The sequence below is a fragment of the Zalophus californianus genome, chromosome 15 (assembly GCF_009762305.2).
Source record: "Zalophus californianus isolate mZalCal1 chromosome 15, mZalCal1.pri.v2, whole genome shotgun sequence".
NCBI classification, from domain to species: domain Eukaryota; kingdom Metazoa; phylum Chordata; class Mammalia; order Carnivora; family Otariidae; genus Zalophus; species Zalophus californianus.
The window spans coordinates 57,817,816-57,836,205 of NC_045609.1; the positions used below are offsets into that span (position 1 = coordinate 57,817,816).

Genomic DNA, 18,390 nt, shown 5'->3' on the forward strand with positions numbered 1-18,390 from the left:
TTAGAAAAAGAAATCTTGAAGGAGATTGAGGATGGCCTGAGAAGAAGGAAAATTCAGGTAGTAACATAGAAAGTAAGTGATAAAGAATGTCCAACAGCCTCAAATGGTGCCTAGAGGTTAAGTTAGAATACCTGAAAATTCCTCCTGTGAGTCTGGCAATGAGGATAATGATTGGCAACAAGGGCATTTTCGGGGGGGCAGAACCTGCAGGGCAGAGCACGCAGCAAGAAGCGGACACGAGTTAAATTGCCTTTTTCAAAAAACTTGGCTGTGAAAGGAAAAGGAGGGATGGTGTGACCGAGCGGGATGAGAGGCGGTCTGAGCACCTTTATAGCTGAGAGGAAGCGGGGAGGGTGCGCAGACAAGGGCGCAAACGTCTTCCCATCCTCGCAGTTTTTGCCGGCCCTCCCCCACGTGACCGGGAAGCAGCTCACGCAGCACCGACCTAGAGGGACTACAGTCCCCAGAAGGCCCCGCGGCGCGAAGGGGGGGCGGAGTCTAGGCCTGGCGCGCGCCCCAGCGGCGCGAGCGGAAGAGCAAGAGCTTCGAGGAGGCGGCGGAAGCAGAGAGCGACGGCGTCCCCGGTAACTAGCAATCCCGCGTCCTTGTCCCTCCCTCCACACCCCCAGCCGGGGCTGGTCGCTCCCACCTCTCCCCACTTTGGACAAGACTTCCTTTCCCCTTTTGTTTGTTACCGGTATTTCTTTTCCCTCACGTGACGCGAGGGGCGGGTCTCCGCCTGGGGCGGAGGTTACTGGGAAGCTGCCGCCCTTCGACCCTGCGGGCCCTGGGTTGCGGGGTTCCTTCGAGGCCCTTTTGCTGTCCTAAGGGGCTGCATGCCCACCTTGGGCCCTCTTCCCAAGTACTCTCTGTGGAGAGGACATTTCTTCCCCGGGTTTCAACAGGTACTGAGCGGGTCCGTGGAGGGACCCCCCCCCCCACCCCCAGGGTATGGGGCTGTAGGCCACCGAGGCCGCCCCGAGAGGACCCCGGGGCGGCTGGCGATTTCCGGGCTGCGAGCCTTTCGAGTGAGTCCGCTCGGCTGGCCCGGAGCCCCGGGCTATGGGCTGTGGGTTGGGAGTGAGCTGTCCGTACGGGAGGATGTACTTCCTGGTTTTCTTGGGCGGCCCTCGGAAAACCCCAAGTCCGATGATTAAAAGTTTTCTTTATCAATAAAGCCGCCTCTCAGAGTTGAGAAAGGGAAGAAGCATAGGATTTGGAGTCTAATGTCCTAGGAGTCTCAGGTCTGCCACTTGTTGGGCTGGTGATCTTTTGTAGCCCGTTTACTGCAGCCTCGGTTTCTGTATTTGAAAAATGGGGATAATAGTCTTTGGCCTGCCTGCCTTCCAGTGTTGGGGAGTTCAACAGATGTGATATATGTGAGAAAGCATGTATCAGATACAATCTCACTATCCTGTCTTGAGTGTAGGTCAGTTGTAGTTTAAAACCGCATTTCCGTCTTTATGAACTCGATTATAAATATGACCACGGTCTTTGTGAAAATGAAATGAGTTAATAAATAGGTGGAAGTGTCTCAGGAAAGGAATACAAGCCATACAAACATTCTTAAGCCATGTTCCTGTTGAAGAGGTGACATTAAGGCTCTAGCACCTGTGGAGTCAATTTTAAACTTCATCTGGATTTTAAGGTCCCCCAGAATTTGGACACTTCCCTTCCCCTAACATACCCACCTGTCTACCCCTTTTGCTCTGTTACAACCTTCCTTCATTACACAAGTACAAGTATCTCAGCACTTAATGTTCCTCAGTTGTGCTAACCTAATGCCTGTCTCCAGCAGGTCTTGTGTTTTTTTCCCCTTTTCAGATACTACTGGTGCTAAATCTAGCTCTAACACAATCCCACTAACCTTGTGTGCATACTAGCTGAAATATTGGGTTTACCTTCACCTGTCTCCTAGGTATATGTGCTAGAACTCTGTTTCCTCATAGTTAGAATTCAGAATATAAATAGCCCCTATCCTAGTCTTCTGACAGTTAAGATCTGAGACTCCAAGCAGGTGGCTTTTTGTCTTATTTCCCCCTTATTGAGAATGGGATTTTACAATCAATTTTTTATGGGTTTGGAGGTATAGTAATTAGGTAATCCTATATTTATACTGAAATCACTGGTTGAAAAATGCCTGAATGCGGTTCAAAAAACAGGATGGCGGTATAGTGAATTAGTTGAATGTACAAAATTGAACAAATTGAGTTCAACTTCTGGTCCTGTGACTTCTGCTTTGACTTTTGGCAGATTGGTTGACCTCTCTAAGCCTGTTTACTAGTCTTTAAAATAGATATAATATTTACCTCACAAGGTGTCTATAAGGATTAAATGAGATTGAGTATAAGGAGCTTAGTACCTGGAGTAAGTGCTCATTGTTTTATTGCTATTGTAATTGTTGACTATGATGATGATCAGAAATGATAATTTTAGATTATGTATTTCTTGAGAGCTTTTTTTTTTTCCCCTGTAAAATGAGGTAGCTGTCTTAAACCCAAAAATACTGTAAATAGAAGTACTCAGATTGCAGGGTGTTTTTTAGCAATTGCACTTTATGTAAAGATTATATTATGTCATTTTTTACTTTTAGAGGTTTCCAGATGCTGTTGTGAAAAGGTTGGCAGGATGTGCTTTGGACTGGTGCTTTACTTGTAACCTGTAATAAGAATGGTTTTCTGTCTGCACATTGTAACTTGTAGTAGAGTAATTATCTATGTTTATGATTTAGATATTAACTATTGACTAGGACAGAGTTTTGTAGAGCATTTTTTGTCTTTCCCCTCACCCCTGCCTTTTTTTTTTAAGTTAGGCTATTCAACTCTAAAAGTTAGCTTAGTGGGTAGGTTCCAGAAGGCTTGGTGACCTCATTTTTTGAGGGTGAAACTCTTGGTGACATTTGTGTATGTGCATTTGCAAGGAGTGAGAGTTTAGAGAAACCAAGAAGGAAAGTCTGATAGAGAAAACTGATTTGTTGGTCAAAGCAAAATCTTAGGTTTAAGAATTGAAATGTTTATTTTTAGTTCCTACAAATGGGTGTTGACTAGAAGATATCTGCAGACTCAGATACTTAGGAAATGTTTCCTTCACTTTCTTTGATGTGGTATCCTCTGGCTCTGCCTTGCCAATTTCATTCTTTTATTTATTTATTTATTAAAGATTTATTTATTTGCAAGAGAGAATCTTAAGCAGGCTCCACCATGTTCAGCACGGAGCCTGACATAGGGCTCCATCTCACAACCCTGAAATCACGACCTGAGCTGAAACCAAGAGTAGGACTGCCACACGGGCACCCCTCATTCTTACTTTTAGTTACGAATCAGCAAGATAACTATTTTTTCACTGTAGACTTTTATACAAAGCTATGACAAAAGTCACTTCATTAAAATTTACTTTGTGTGCTATATAATATGTTTTTCTCCTTTGTTTTAAACACTTGTTCTTTGGCTTTTTTTTACTTAGAGAAGTTTTGGAAGGTAGACTCATTCTCAGCTGTAGCATCTAAGTGTATGTAGTAGATATGCTCAGTTAGTAATGACTGTGCTGAATAGTTCTGAATAAAAACATTTTGTTGATTGTCCTATGTCCCTAAGGCACACTCTCAAGAGACTGTATGGTATTGTGGAAATAACCTAAGCTTTGGAGTTAGATCAAGTTTTGAATCCAGGCTCCACTACTTAATAGTAATTTATGACTTCAGTTTGTATTATCATTCTGAGTTCATTTTCTTATCATCTGTCAAACAGGGATAGTAATACCAACTCCATATGACTGAAAAGATTAGAGATTATTTGAACTAGGCACATACTAACCAGGCTTAGCAAAAGGTAGATTATGTTATTATTATTTCTTTAAAAATTTTTATTACACTTTTCTGATAGTCATTGATTTTGGTAGTACATCTGTATTCATTCCCTTAATGCTTCACATGATGAGCTTTTTTTGTTGTTGTTTTGTTTTTTTATTTTTGTGGGTTTTTTTTGTTGTTGTTAGCCAAGGTTAAGGTTGGTGACTGTGACCATGGAACCCTGAAACACGGCAAAGCTCATTGCCAGCATGTTTGAATCTATGACCCTGTCCTCATTAGCTCCATAAGCTAACTGCTCAGAAAATAGCTCACCAGAATGAATAATAAAACTGGTATGTTGTTGATGTAGCACTCATGCACTCATTAGACATAAAAGAATTAAATGAATTATTGCCAGAAGTAAAAGTATAGACTTTTAATTGTAACCCTGTATAAATATACTAGCTCTCACACTTTAGGATGATCTTTGACAACCACTAACCAGAGTTATAATTTAGACATTTCTTTTAGTTGTTGAACTGTATTTGTTGCAGATTTGCTACTCATAGGGGAAGTGAGAAGAAATGGAATTAGGATATTCATATCTTGAAAGAGAACCCTCCTTCTACTGTGCCACCCACCAGAAAATGTGCACTTAGCTAGTGGAGAAAACATTTAGAGTTCCCCGTTAATGAGCCCAGCAGGATGGATGAAGCCCATGTAACTCATAAGAGTTTATTGAATTACAGAGAAATTCCAGTTGTCAGAGCTTTAGGTAGAAGAGAAGTTATAGGGTGTTGCTCAGCAAGCTATAAGCCTGCATTTGAAGAGGGTTTTCTCCTCTCTCAATAAAACATAGACCAGTTGCTCCCAGTCTGTGGTGTGCATTTTTCACTTGTCTTATGCTAGTCTTCTATATAGCTTTCCATTCTTCAAATTCACTCTTCAGTTTTATTAATATTTGTTGTCCCTCTTGTATCTTTTTTTTTCTTTTTATGTCAAACATAGCTGTTTTCAGGCTAGGGATAAAAATAGAAAAGCAGAGAAGCACTGTTGGAAACAGCAGGGTCTGGTGTTTAGTGTTGTGAGGTTCCCAGATAACACAGGTTAACCTGTGAATATAATGGTATTGATTTGTGACAGCTCCTGACCATTTAATTTGTCACAGAGGCAAAAATAGGGGAAAAAGGTATGTGGCACTCCTTAATAGGAGATTTGCTTCTTAGGAAAGAATATACGTAATTTTAATATTGGCTTGTAGTTGGGCTGTTTCAAGTTCTTTGCCATGGAATACCAGAAGAGTTTTTAAGAACGAAGAGAAGTATTTTGATTTAAATCCTAAGCTCTCAAATTTATACCAGTAGTCCAGTTTGTGTTTTCTTATTATCTGTAAAATAGGGATAATGATAGCAATCCTGCTTGTTTACAAAGATCAGAGGGAAAAGGTAACAAGAATGATTTGGAAATGGGGTGGGTAGCTGGCGGGAAGAAACTGACTGAAAGGCACAGTGTAAGAGAGGAACACAAACTCATACATGAATTTGTGAGTTCCGAAGCCTCTCTGACCCCAAGAGTTTTGGATAAGGGATTTTGGACTGGAATTAAAAACCTAGCACTAGGAAAAATGAATTTATTAGCCTATATATGGCTCTAAACTTCTTTATTCTGTGAATCTTTTCAGACCTTTTGTGCTTTCATTTCACATTTCATTTTAGGAAAAGACCCAGAGGAAAATAAATAGCCTTGATTTGTTTATGTGGTTGGTAATTCTCTGCAACCATCCCAGATAACAGTTTCAAACTCAGTGTGACCATCTTTCAATACAGTTTCCAGTGACCTTTTTGGCCTCTTGACTCTTCTAGTGTGAGAACCAATGATTTATTAAGTACTGGAGTTGACAAGCCCCATGAGCCATGTATCTCTTGGTTTCTGCCACCACTATTGTTAATGTGACATTGCTTTTCTTTCCCTGCTTGCCATAGTGTTTCTTTTTTTGTATTGTGCTTCTTGTTTGTTTCCTTGGGTAGCCTGAAACTTTTCTTTGCTTCTGACACTTAAGTTCACAGCCAAGGAATTTATCTTTGACTCTATAATGTTACACAGTTTTAATTTTGTAAGTATTTCTTATTAATATTATTATATATTCAATACGTGCTCATTACAGAGGATTTGGAAAATATACCTGTATTTTCACCATTTGGAAGTAACTATTAACATTTTGGATTATTTCCTTCCTTTCTGTTTTCTGTGTATTTTTTTAAATGTAACACAGACACACTTAAATTGGAATCTCTTGCTATTGTTTATAAATTTTGTATCCTGATTGAAAAAAAGTAACATGTTTATGAATAGTGTCTAGCATAATTTCTAGAACTAGCATGAATTATATATTCTGGGCAATGATCTTTAAATTTGTATTCATTTTGGGTGGGAAATTAGAAGATAGGTTCAAATACTGCTTTACCATTGCCAAACTGAAAAGCAGGGCAAGTTGTAGGATATCTCTGGGCTTTCATTGTGGCAGCTGTCCAACAAACTTTCTGAGGTACTTGACACAACTATCTGATGAAAGTTAACCTTTTCCTTAGAAAATCACTCATACACAGAAGAAGACCTAGTCCGGTCGGTCTTTGAGATTCTTCTAGTTCTGCTACTGGATGATCCTTGTGTTGAGGAATACAAAATAGAGCAGTATCTGTGAGGTTATTTGGGCCTCAAGGAAGAGGAGGATCTTTTTATTTTCTTTAAATTTTTTATTGTTATGTTAATCACCATACCTCATTAGTTTTTGATGTAGTGTTCCATGATTCATTGTTTGTGCATAACACCCAGTGCTCCACGCAGAACGTGCCCTCTTTAATACCCATCACCAGGCTAACTCATTCCCCCCCTCCCCCAGAACCCTCAGTTTGTTTTTCAGAGTCCATCGTCTCTCATGGTTCGTCACCCCCTCCGATTTCCCCCACCTTCATTCCTCCCTCCTGCTATCTTTTTTTTTTCTTAACGTATCCTGCATTATTTGTCTCAGAGGTACAGATCTGCGACCCAACAGTCTTGCAGAATTCACAGTGCTCACCATAGCACAGACCCTCCCCAATGTCCATCACCCAGCCACCCCATCCCTCCCACCCCAACCCCACCCCAGCAACCCTCAGTTTGTTTCCTGAGATTAAGAATTCCTCATATCAGTGATGTCAAATGATACATGTCTTTGATTGACTTATTTCACTCAGCATAACACCCTCCAGTTCCATCCATGTCGTTGCAAATGGCAAGATCTCATTCCTTTTGATGGCTGCATAATATTCCATTGTGTATATATACCACCTCTTCTTTATCCATTCATCTGGTGATGGACATCTTGGCTCTTTCCACAGTTTGGCTATTGTGGACATTGCTGCTATAAACATTGGGGTGCACGTACCCCTTCGGATCCCTACATTTGTATCTTTGGGGTAAATACCCAGTAGTGGAACTGCTGGATTGTATGGTAGCTCTATTTTCAACTGTTTGAGGAACCTCCATACTGTTTTCCAGAGTGGTTGCACCAGCTTGCATTCCCATCGACAGTGTAGGAGGGTTCCCCTTTCTCCGCATCCCCGCCAACATCTGTCGTTTCCTGACTTGTTAATTCTAGCCATTCTGACTGGTGTGGTATCTCATTGAGGTTTTGATTTCGATTTCCCTGATGTTGAGTGATGTTGAGCACTTCTTCATGTGTCTGTTGGCCATTTGGATGTCTTCTTTGGAAAAATGTCTGTTCATGTCTTCTGCCCGTTTCTTGATTGGATTGTTTGTTCTTTGGGTGCTGAGTTTGATAAGTTCTTTATAGATTTTGGATACTAGCCCTTTATCTGATATGTCATTTGCAAATATCTTCTCCATTCTGTCGGTTGTCTTTTGGTTTTGTGGACTGTTTCTTTTGCTGTGCAAAAGCTTTTTATCTTGATGAGGTCCCAATAGTTCATTTTTGCCCTGGCTTCCCTTGCCTTTGGTGATGTTTCTAGGAAGAAGTTGCTGTGGCTGAGGTCGAAGATGTTGCTGCGTGTGTTCTCCTTTAGGATTTTGATGGACTCCTGTCTCACCTTTAGGTGTTTCAACCATTTGGAGTCTCTTTTTGTGTGTGGTGTAAGGAAATCGTCCAGTTTCATTCTTCTGCATGTGGCTGTCCAATTTTCCCAACACCATTTGTTGAAGAGACTGTCTTTTTTCGATTGGACATTCTTTCCTGTTTTGTCAAAGATGAGTTTACCAGGGCACCTGGGTGGCTCAGTTGGTTAAGCGACTGCCTTCGGCTCAGGTCATGATCCTGGAGTCCCGGGATCGAGTCCCACATCGGGCTCCCTGCTCAGCAGGGAGTCTGCTTCTCCCTCTGACCCTCTTCCCTCTCGTGCTCTCTATCTCTCATTCTCTCTCAAATAAATAAAATCTTTAAAAAAAAAAAAAAAAAGATGAGTTGACCATAGAGTTGAGGGTCCATTTCTGGGCTCTCGATTCTGTTCCATTGATCTATGTGTCTGTTTTTGTGCCAGTACCATACTGTCTTGGTGATCACAGCTTTGTAATAGAGTTGGAAGTCTGGAATTGTGATGCCAGCAGCTTTGCTTTTCTTTTTCAACATTCCTCTGGCTATTCGGGGGTCTTTTCTGGTTCCATACAAATTTTAGGATTATTTGTTCCATTTCTTTGAAAAAAGTGGATGGTATTTTGATGGGGATTGTATTTGATGGGAATGTGTAGATTGCTCTAGGTAGCATTCACATCTTCATAGTATTTGTTCTTCCAATCCATGAGCATGGAACGTTTTTCCATTTCTTTGTGTCTTCCTCAATTTCTTTCTGAGTATTTTACAGTTTTCTGAGTACAGATCCTTTGCCTCTTTGGTTGGATTTATTCCTAGGTATCTTAGGGTTTTGGGTGCAATTGTAAATGGGATTGACTCCTTAATCTCTCTCTCATCTTGTTGGTGTATAAGAATGCCACTGATTTCTGTGTATTGATTTTCTATCCTGCTACTTTACTGAATTCCTGTATGAGTTCTAGCAGTTTTGGGGTGGAGTCTTTTGGGTTTTCCACATACAGTATCATATCATCTGCAAAGAGTGAGAGTTTGACTTCCTCTTTGCCGATTTGGATGCCTTTGATTTCTTTTTGTTGTCTGATTGCTGTGGCTAGGACTTCTAATACTATGTTGAATAGCAGTGGTGATAGTGGACGTGGCTGCTGCGTTCCTGACCTTAGTAAGGGGAAAGCTCTCAGTTTTTTCCCATTGAGAATGATATTCGCTGTAGGTTTTTCATAGGTGGTCTTTATAATATTGATGTATGTATCCTTTATCCCTATACTCTGAAGAGTTTTGATCAAGAAAGGATGCTGTACTTTGTCAAATGCTTTTTCTGCATCTATTGAGAGGATCATATGATTCTTGTTCTTTCTTTTGTTAATGTATTGTATCACGTTGATTGATCTGCAGATGATGAACCAGCCTTGCAGCCCAGGGATAAATCCCATTTGGTCGTGGTGAATAATCCTTTTAATGTACTGTTGGATCCTATTGGCTAGTATTTTGGTGAGAATTTTTGCATCCATGTTCATTAAGGATATTGGTCTGTAATTCTCCTTTTTGATGGGGTCTTTGGTTTGGGGATCAAGGTAATGGTGGCCTCATAAAACGAGTTTGGAAGTTTTCCTTCCATTTCTATTTTTTGGAAGAGTTTCAGGAGAATAGGTACTAATTCTTCTCTAAATGTTTGGTAGAATTCCCCTGGGAAGCCATCTGGCTCTGGGCTTTTGTTTGTTGGGAGATTTTTGATGACTGCTTCAATTTCCTTGTGGTTATAGGTCTGTTCAGGTTTTCTTTTTCTTCCTGGTTAAGTTTTGGTAGTTGATACGTCTCTAGGAATGCATCCATTTGGAAGAGGAGGATCTTAAAGGAAGTGATAGAATAACAGATTGACTGGAGAGGACAGAAGAAAATTCCACACAGAGAGGAGCAATGAGAAGTTAGAAGCAAAAATGAGTACAATATGTGAGTTGAGTGAGACAAAAAGGGAATGTTAACAGTATTGGACAAATGAAAGGTATGATTTTTACTGATAATGAGTAGTAAAGAGATGTGACTTGTTAGGTTTATATGTGTGTGATAATGAGGAAGAATTAATGAAAGGCTTTGAAGGCTAGGCTGAAGAATGTAGATTTGGTCCTGTAGGTGATGGTACTTCTGTTGAAAGTCATATGATGAAAACAGTGAGAAAGGTTGTCTTGGTAGCTTTGTGGGATAACCACAAAGCTGAGAGTTTTTGGAGAGTATTTCAGTAGGACAGTGGTGGGGTAATGTGGAAACAAAACCTGATAGCTCTTGTGGAGGAAGAACAGTAAACATGAGTTTGGAAGAGCTGGAAGAATCAGAATACCTCAAAGTTTTTAGCCTGACCTAGCAAGTATATTGTGGTGTAATTGATGGTGTCATTGGGAAAGGAGCTCAGATAGGCCTAGGGAGAAAGATAATGAGTTCAAATGCTAATACAAATTTTAGGTATTAGATAATTTGAGTGGTAGTTAAAAAAAATCTGGTGCTTTAAAACTAAACTTAAAAATGAATCTTATTTCTAAATTGTTTTTGAGGCCATGCATTTATTTTAGCAAATAAATATTCTTTGGAATTTGTCTTTTGAAACTGCTTTCAGAACCAGTAGAGTCATACAAGAAAACCAGTCTTATTACTTGATGATCATATCCTTTGTCTTCAAAAGAGTATTTTCTAGCTCGATCACTCATCTTATTTACTGATTGCAAAGTGATATTTGACAGTTTCTAAAAATGTAGAGGCATAAAATTTATTACCATGGTGGATGTGTAAATGATTATAGTGTGGTCGCTGAGGACAACTTAAAAAGTCTGAAGCTGTAATGGCATCCTTAGAATAAAGTGCTAGTGTACTCTGGTTAAGAGGGTCGGTTCTGGAAAGCCTAGGTTTGAATGATCTCTTTGTACATTAGTTATGTGTCTTGAGCAAGTTATTTAATTTGTCTGGGGCTCAGTTTCCTCATTTTTTAAAATGGGTATGGTGATAATACTCCTTACTTCATAGAATTGTTGTCAGGATTAGCTCTTATACTGGGAACAGTGCGTGGCAGATATTAAGAGCCCAGTAAATAGTAGCTATTGATGAGCGTCACAACAACCACTGCTATTGCTACCATCACTACTGTATTTATTTTGTTTTATTTATTTATTTATTTATTTATTTTTTAAAAAGATTTTATTTTATTTGACAGAGACAGTGAGAGAGGGAACAGAAGCAGGGGGAGTGGAAGAGGGAGAAGCAGGCTTCCCGCTGAGCGGGGAGCCCGACGCGGGGCTCGATCCCAGGACCCTGGGATCACGACCTGAGCCGAAGGCAGACGCTTAACGACTGAGCCACTCAGGGGCCCCTATTTTGTTTTAAAAATCACTTATGTTCCTGTTTAGTTATGTCTTAGACAAGTGAAATCATAGGCAGCTGGAGGTAAAACTAGAGCACAAATAAAAGACGTGTGTGTGTGTGTGTGTGTGTGTGTGTGTGTGTGTGTGTGTGTGTGTGTGTGTGTGTGTGTGTGTGTGTGTGTGTGTGTGTGTGTGTGTGTGTGTGTGTGTGTGTGTGTGTGTGTGTGTGTGTGTGTGTGTGTGTGTGTGTGTGTGTGTGTTGTTTTGTTTTTCAGAATGTTGCCCTAGGAGAAGAGTGGAAAAGACCGAGGGTGGGATATTGGTGAATACTTGTGGTAAAGGTTTGGGAAACAAAAGGGGCTGGCAGAGAAGCAGGTGGAGATTGTTTAGAGAAAGAAAGAAAACAAGGAGTGGGGCTTAGTAATAGAGGTTATACTAATTAGGATTAGATTTGGTTGCAGCCAAATAACAGACACTTAAATATCATAGCAATGTATTTCTCTTCATGTCGGGAATTCCGAGAGCAGACTAGGACTGGTATGGTTGGTGTGTTGTGTTGCTGCTCTTCTGTGCACGGATTCTGTTCTTTTCCAAAGTTCACTTTATGGTCGGAGATAATTACTGGAGCTCCAGCTGTTTCATTCATGTTCCAACCATCAGAAAGGAGGAAGAGAATACATCTCCTTCCCTTTAAGGATATTTACTGAAAGTTAAATGTGCCACTTCTGCTCATATTCCATTGGTGAAAATTCGTCGCTTAGCCACACCTTCCTGCTGGAGAGGTTGGGATTTGAAGACTATTTTGAGTGGTCAGTGCCTGGGCATAAAGAACAGGAACAATGAGGATAATCCAAATATAGCTAGATGAAGAATATAGGGTAGATAACCGAGTTAATTCTCCCTTTAGGACAGTTTGCCATTATTGGTAATCCTTGACAGAGTTTCTATACTTAGGAAAACTGCGAATATAAAACCACCCTTGTCAGATTGTGTCAATAGTACTTTGTTTTTAGGGTGTAATCCTTCACGAATCCTTGTTTAATAAGGATTATCAGTCTCATAAGGAAAAAATTATTTGTATGTACATGTATGCATGTGTGTATACAAATACATAATGTGTGTGTGTTTTTATATATTTCCTCATTTAACCTTGGCATTGGCCTAAATTACCTTATATGGCAACAATGTGCAGTAAAATGTTGGTAAATAAGCCTCTATATTTCTCTTTTGTAGTTTTAAGCCCATAATTTTACTTAGCTTTCCTTCCACTCTCCAGTTTGGTTGTTTTGGGCAATGTTTTAATCCATCTGTGTCCTTTTATATTACTACTCTCTTTTACTGCTGTTAATTGTACTTCCCAAAATAGATAAATGAGCAAATTTAATTAAATGTTATTTGCACTCTCCTGATCATTAATGAATTTGTAAGATCAGACCTACAATCTTTCTAGTATTAAAATTACTGAATTCTGTCCACTCAAGTGGTAATTATTTGCTTTAAGATTTCTTTATTTTTAAAGCTTCTATATTTTGTGTGTTTGTGTTCTTTCAGTATTGGAAATATGAAGGTTTTCCAAAAAAAAAAGGCGGGGGGAGAACTTTTTTCCTTAGGATTTTTTTTTTATTCCTTTCAGTTGGAAATATTTTATTTATATATTTTTGAATGATGAACAATACATTTAAGATAAGAAATTCATCAGTTGCTGTTTTTTTGTATTTTATCAACAGACATACAGTTTAAAATAGACAAGTTTTAAAAGTCATATAGTAAAAAAGGGATTTATAACAAAATATAGTGAATCTCCCTGCTCTCTAGTTTCCTCCCTAAAGGTAACCACTTTCAGCTCCTTAAGCTATTTCTTCTCGCATTTATGTATCTCCATGTTTCAAAATAATATATGTGCAATGCACTCCTTTTTCATTATATATTGAGTCTCTATTGTGGGAGAGAAAGCTGTACTGTTCTTAAACCACCATCACCACTACTGTTCTCTAGCTTCCTAATTTAGTTGTAATATTCGGTTAAATGAGATAGTTCATGTTGTGTTTACATTATTATGCCTGTGCAAATTTTACTTGCTGATAGTGTCTGAAATAGTAGCCTCTCAGTGCAGTTTTCCACAAGGTCAGTCACAATAATCTGTCAGTTCCAATTTTCTTTCCTTTTAAAAAATATTTTTGGCAACTTCTCTTCTGGAGACCTTCATTGTCCTCCTATCTGGGCCTAACTGTCTGGGCCTACTTCACAGCTCTTTTCCTGGGAAGATTTCCCTTTGTAATCTTTAGACTTTTCTCTCCTTTTCAGTTTGATTCCCAGTATTATAACTCTTAATCTTCCTTATTCCTCATTTACCCTCTTGCTAGGTAGAGCACATCCTCTAGTAGTTGTGTTGGATGAAAAAGATGGTAGTATGGCAGAGAACATGGGGATGACAACCTTCAACATGCCTGACTCTGTCACCTAGCTTCAGTCTGAACCGGTTGCCTTCTACTTTTGGTGCAGTTTGCATCCTGGAATCCTGGAATGTCCACTCACCGATATTCCTTCTCTTTTCTCTTGTGTTGGATATCCTGTTTTCCAGACCCCATGCCTTTCTTTGTTTTGGTTTGTTTCTTCATTTGGTGTCAAAGGATGATGAGACCATGACACCCTATCTAGAATATCTCATCAGGCACAATCTCCCTGAACAAAGAGGATTGTTAATTCTTACATAGTGGTTTTGGGGAGGGTGGAGTTCAGGGATTGGAGGATTTTAAGAGGTGGAAGTGGGTTAACATCATCTATAGAAGCATGGTTACTTGGGTGATGTCGTTCATTGGTTGGCACTTGGGAGTGTATTTATTGGAGTGAATCTGTCCCTATTGTTTGGCTTGTAAAAGAGTGCCTCCTGTGTTAAGTTGTCCTTATCAATTGAATGGATTTAAAACTGGTACTTCTGGCAATTTACCGTGGCAACGAATAATCTGTCTTTTCTTGAATTTGTTAGAATTTTAAATTTTCAGTCCTCCGGTAATTTTCTAAGAAAGTGTATACGTGGGAGGTAATTTTTTGAGCCTTTCCCTGTCAGAGTGTCTTTTTTTTTCCTCCCCGTCCTCACATTTGGTGAATATGGTTTGGATGAGTGTAAAATTTTAGATTGGAAATGTTTTTCTTTGGAATTTTGAAAGCATAGTTTTTTCTCCTTGTCCTCTGTTGCTGTTGAGAATTCCTCAGCAAACACAAATCCTCTTCTTTTGTTTGGACCTACTCGTCGGAAGCTTGTTGGAGTCTCTGCTTTGCACCCAGTACGAAATTTAACAGTGATGTGCCTTGGTGTGGGGTCTTTGTCTATTTTTATGTAGTGCTGGGTATTTGTAGGTCCTTGGAGGTCCTTGTAATCTACAATTTGCATTTTTTGGGGAGCTGGTATGTGGGGATGGGGTGGGGAACATAGATCTTAGCTATTAACATCCTCGCTTAATCACCCTGTTTGAAAGACCACTGCATTTTTGTAGTCAGCCTAGAGATCATCTTTTTTACATTCTGCAGAGATAACCTCAAGTTTTCTTTCAAGGCGGAGAACGGAATCTAAGGATCTAACTGCTTCTCAAACAGTCTCCATTTCACTTCCAATTCCAGAGGTGGTGCTGGCTGTAAATTGGGTTGGGGCTCAGCTTTCTCTACTGCTGGATTGGGATTTGGCTCTCCAGGACCTGCTATAAATACCTGTATATGTTCCAACTTCCAAAGTTGTGTTACTCTTTTCTCCTCTTTCCATCCTTGTTGATTTGTATGTTAAAAAAACCCCAAACTTTTATATTAATAGGATTTTGTAAAGAAGCAAGTTTATATGTGTATGTCCATTCCACTTTCTTAATCCACAGGGCTGAAAGGATTTGATAAGACTAACTGCAATATTTTTATGTGAAATGATACTACATGATCATTATAATTTTAATTCATGAAAGACAAATAACAGGATATGGTGCTCAAAAACAATAACTGCATATGGGTCTGCAGAGAGGGTACTGTTATAGTAAAGGAAGAATGTCATGCCCCCTTGACTGCAGGCTATCCCTTTAATCTCTACAGATAATTTTTGGTAAAAAACATAAAAATGATTCATTTTCATTATAAGAAATCTAGTATATACTGATAAGTATGAGGAAGAAAATAAGAATCACTTTGAATCCTCAGTGTATTTTCTAGTCTTTTCTGTGTATTTACTTACGTATCTGTGCAAGTATGTTTAAATGAAACGTGTATTATTTTGCTTCCCCCCCCCCCCCATTTTTTCCCACCGTAAATGTATATATCTCTTAAGAGGATTGTTTTGTGCAGAATCTAAAGATAACAGTAACAACTTCTAACAGCTGCCATTTGTTTGATTACAGATTATGTGCCAGGTACTGTGCTAATATCTTTTTTTTTTCTGTTTAAGTTATGTTGACGTTATTTCAGACTGCAGGAAAGTTAGAAGAATACAAAAAATTTACCCAGATACCTCAGACGTTAACACTTCTGTACATTTCCCTTTTCTCTGCCTCCTTCCCTTTCTCCTTTTCCTCCTCCTCCTTCCTTTTCTCTCCCTCTCTCTCTATCTCTCTATATATACACACACATATATATATACACTCTTTGTATATGCATTTCTTTTTTTTTAAGATTTTTTATTTATTTGACAGAGAGAGACACAGAGAGAGAGAGAGGGAATACAAGCAGGGGGAGAGGGAGCCCGATGTGGGGCTTGATCCCAGGACCCTGGGACCATGACCTGGGCCAAAGGCAGACGCTTAACGACTGAGCCACCCAGGTGCCCCTGTATATGCATTTCTTGAACTATTTGAGTTAGGTGCAGGCCTGTTTCCCTGTATACCTAAATACTTCAGAGTGCATTTTCTGAAAATAAGGATTTTTTTTTTATGTAACTACAGTACAGTTGTCAAAATCAGGAAATAGACATTGATTTAATGTTATTATCTATAGACTTGTTCAAATTTCAACCCTTGTCCCAGTGATGTGCTTTTATAGCAAAAGAAAATTCTGCATTCCAATGGTCATATCTCTTTAGTTTCCTTTAATCTGGAGCATTTCCTCAGTCTGTGTTTTTTTCATGACATTGGCATTTTTGAAGAGTGCAGGCCAGTTGTTTTGTAGAATGCCTCTAATTTGGGTTTATCTGATGTTTTCTCATGATTGGATTTAGGTTATCTATTTTTGGCAGGAGTACCATAGAAGTAATGTTATGCTTCTCAGTGCATCATGTCAGGAGGCGTAGGATGAATTACTAGTAATGTGATCTTGGATCACTTCATTAAAAATCCATCCTTGTTTTATACCTTTAGAAAAAAACACTTTTTTTTTTTTTTTTTTTTTAAGTTTTTTAAAAGGTAGTGTCTGCCAGGTTTTCCAGTGTGGTTACGGTTTTTCCTTTTGTAATTTTTTTGGTGGTAAAACATACATAACATAAAATTTACCAGTTTAGCTATTTTTATGTGTATAGTTTAGTGGGGTTAAGTACATTCACTTTTTTTTTTTTAAGAGCGAGAAAGCTCATTTGTGCACACGTGTGAGCAGGGGTTGGGGGGTGAGGAGCAGAGGGAGAGAGAGAATCTCAAGCAGGTTTCACGCCCATTGCAGAGCCCAAAGAGGGAGGGAGGGGGCTTGATCTCATGACCCAAGAGTTGGACACTCAACTGACAGAGCCACCCACATTTTGTTTGTAATTCTGAAGTATCTTTGAAAAAAACAATTTGGGACTTTATGAATGTCTTGTTACTTCTTGAACTTTTACTCACCAATTTTAGTATTTAGTGATTTCTGCCTGAATCATTTTCATGATGGTTCCTAAATGGTGAGTTTCTAATTCTGCCATTTTTTTTCTGCACTTATTTATAATAATACTTTATTTAATTTATTTCATAATTATTTGTTTTGTTGCTGTCCCTGATTTAGCCAGTGGGAGCCCCTTCAAGCTGATTCCTGTCATTCTTTTGGCTTGCCCTTCTCATTCTTTGAGTACTGCCTTACTTTTTACCACAACAAAATGTTTAGGCTCATCCTGTACTTTCCCACCCTGAGCACTGGAATGAGCTATTTCTTCAAGGAGCTCTGGTTCCTTTTAGTAGAGAATGGTTTTAAAAGCCATGATTGGGACTCCAGATGCCCTCGTTACTACTGGGTATTATTGCTCCAGGACCTCTGGGCAGGCATCTAGGAAATAGATGTATGTGGTATTTGTGTGTGTGTCCGTGCACACTCAGTACATCTTCATCTGTCTACTGAAAGCACTGAGTTTATACTGATAACCTCTGATCCCAGCCAGTACTACAGGGTTTATTCTGTCCTTCCTTTATTCTGTACTTATAACTCCCTCTTCCAACAGTGAGAAATATAGCCCTGTTATTCATATTTTTACTTATTGGCTCAATCCTGGAATATCAGAAAATAGTTTAAGAATTACTTACTCATACCACTATTTAAAAGATACCTACTAAGGATAGTTCAATATATAGGTTTTCCTTTAGCCTAAGGGTATGTAGTCTAAATCTCCACTGTCAAATAGGGTAGCTACAACACATGAATTGTGTCCCAAGTGTAAAATATAGATTGGATTTTGAAAACTTAGTATGAAATAAGGAATGTCAAATATCTCATTAGCATTTTATTAATATCTTTATGTTAAAATAGTTTAGATATATTAGATAAGATATATTAATAAAATTAATTCCACCTGTTTTATTTTAATGTGGCTACTGGAAAATACTAAATTACATATGTGGCTCCCATTATGTTTCTTTTGGACAGTGCTGATCTAAAAATCATGTTTAAAAGTTACTTGGATTAGTTTTCTCTCTCCAGCATTCTTCCCTCCCTCCCATGGTTATGTTAGTCATTTGAAATACAGTTCAATTCTATTTCTGTTCTGAGTTTTTCCCCTTGTCCTAATTGATCTTCCTTATTTTTGAGTATGTGAAACATTAACATGGTTCCAAAAGTCAGAATTGTACAAAAAATACATACTCAGAGCAGTGTGTCACCCTTTTCTTTTTCCTTACCACCTGTTTCCACCCACCCTCTATAGATAACCAGTTTCATCATTCCCTGAATTATCCTCACTGTGTGTTTTTCCCCCAGGAATGATGAGATACACGTATATTTTCTTATTTCCTCTTCTTTTTTACACAAAAGGTGCATAT

The 18,390-nt window shown here is 39.0% G+C and overlaps 1 protein-coding gene across 6 annotated transcripts in view; it reads left to right on the forward strand.

Annotated features, from left to right (window-relative positions):
- Positions 1-494: 494 nt before the first annotated feature.
- R3HCC1L (R3H domain and coiled-coil containing 1 like) overlaps positions 495-18,390 on the forward strand; it is a 96,593-nt gene continuing 78,697 nt past the window's right edge. For 5 of the 6 annotated variants that reach the window (XR_003520363.1, XR_003520364.1, XM_027596426.1 and 2 more), the window contains exon 1: positions 495-584. The gene's annotated coding sequence lies outside the window, so the exon portion shown is untranslated. Of the gene's footprint in view, positions 585-742; positions 906-18,390 lie in introns of those variants that run through there. The other variant, XM_027596424.1, reaches the window with a different exon arrangement.